Below are 1,925 nucleotides of genomic sequence, written 5' to 3' on the forward strand. Positions count from 1 at the left end.
TCAGGAATTCAGTTGTACATAAAATTGAACCTGCTCAACAGCTGAGGGAGACTAGAAATGATGGGTCCATATCCTGGTGCATTGTCATACAATTCAAACAATGGTGCAGCTACCAGCTTGTAATTTTTAGGGACTGCAAACAAGGCTTTTTCTTGAAGCTGAACCAGAAACAACTTCTTATGTTCCTTAGGCTTTGTAATATGTGCAGGAATATATGGATACTGAGGAGGTTCAAAATTTGGTCTCCACCAGTTACCAATGCAGTCATCAATGACCCAGTCTTGCAAAACTCCATCCTGACGACCCAGTATCTCTGTCATTAAGCGTTTTAGTCCTTCAACTTCATCTTCTCCTGGGTTAAGTTCACCACCAGGTAGTTTGAAGAAAGTTGTTCCCAGCTGTAGCAGTAACACATGGGGTAGCCGGTGCTCATGTACAATCAGAACCCCTTCTACAGTCCTCCTCATTCCAATTTTATCAAATTCTTCCCTCATGCGCTGAAATCTGGCTGCCACAGAGCTGTCCTCATAGAGGGGCTCTTTTGTACCAAAAGTATAATTGGTAAGAGGGTACAGATTGATGGTGCGCTCCAGGGTGAGGGGCTTGGTCTGCTGGATGTACTTGTTGCCCACCTGAGTGACCCCCCGTGGCCAGCCGGTCTGCGAGCGATTGGGCGGTACCATAGACATGCTGGCAAGCTCCGGCGCTGGCAGCGAGCATAAAGTGGGAGGCAGGGGAGACTTTCCCAGTGCGGAAAGCGGTTATCTGCAACCCCCTCAGCAGCTACCGCCCGCCATTAACAGAGCACTGAGTTTCTAAAGAACTTCCTTTGTTAGTAACATTCAACCTTCATATGTGTGGTCATGACTCATTGCTATGAGAAATGTGTCCCATGTTTCTCCACTGGGAGAAAACCCTTGGAACCTTGTTCTCGTTTTCCTCCAGACTACTCAAGTACCTTTTCCCCTTTGCTGATTTTGTGGTGTATTCTTTTACTGTAATAAGCCTTAATCATGAGTATGACTGTATAATGAATGCTGTGACTCCTAGCAAATCACTGAACCTGGAGGTGGTCTTGGGGACACTCCAACACAGACTATAAAACAACTACACTTATAATTATAACATTTAAAAAATATGAAACTGAAGAACTCTCCAGGAAAAGGGAAATGTAAAAGCGACCAATGATAGTTGAAAAAAAGAATAATATTAACTTTTAATAATATTAAATTTTAAAAGTTAGTATTTTAAAATTAATTTTAATAAACAAAATTAAAACTAAAATTGCACTTGGTTTAAAACAGAGAAGACACAGCTGAGATGAAATTTATGAACTAAATGACAGACTAACTGATTTGAAAACTATTTTATCTCAATATCTTTAAAATTGTATACATTTTATTTTGCATCAATGTGATAAGAAAACATTTTGTCTTAGTTTATTTTTCTTAAACTCAATGATGTCTTAGATTTGATGAAGTTCAGTAAGTCAGAAGAAATTATCTATTAAACATAATGGCAAAAATCGCAATTACTTTTGCACCAAACTAATAGACTAGAGCACAAAGGGACAAAACAAAATGAAAAATAAAGAAGGAAAGTAACTAACCTATAATTTTATTTTATTTTATTTTATTTTATTTTTTTTAATGGAGTCTTGCTCTGTCACCCAGGCTGGAGTGCAGTGGCTTGATCTCGGCTCATGGCAACCTCTGTCTCCTGGGTTCAAGCGATTCTCCTGCCTCTGCCTCCCAAGTAGCTGAGACTACAGGCATGTGCCACCACGCCTGGCTAATTTTTTTGTATGTTTAGTAGAGACAGTGTTTCACTGTGTTAGCCAGGATGGTCTCGATCTCCTGACCTCGCGATTCCTCCGCCTCAGTCGCCCAAAGTGCTGGGATTACAGGCGTGAGCCACTGCGCCCA

The 1,925-nt window shown here is 40.8% G+C and overlaps 1 pseudogene across 1 annotated transcript; it reads right to left on the reverse strand.

The window, feature by feature from the left end:
* Nucleotides 1–7: 7 nt before the first annotated feature.
* LOC108530760 (cleavage and polyadenylation specificity factor subunit 5 pseudogene) lies at nt 8–797 on the reverse strand (annotated as a pseudogene). Its single transcript, XR_001885943.1, has one exon. The product of XR_001885943.1 is annotated as a cleavage and polyadenylation specificity factor subunit 5 pseudogene (transcript).
* Nucleotides 798–1,925: the final 1,128 nt, after the last annotated feature.

The sequence above is a fragment of the Rhinopithecus bieti genome, unplaced genomic scaffold (assembly GCF_001698545.2).
Source record: "Rhinopithecus bieti isolate Rb0 unplaced genomic scaffold, ASM169854v2 scaffold_8869, whole genome shotgun sequence".
Classification (NCBI taxonomy): domain Eukaryota; kingdom Metazoa; phylum Chordata; class Mammalia; order Primates; family Cercopithecidae; genus Rhinopithecus; species Rhinopithecus bieti.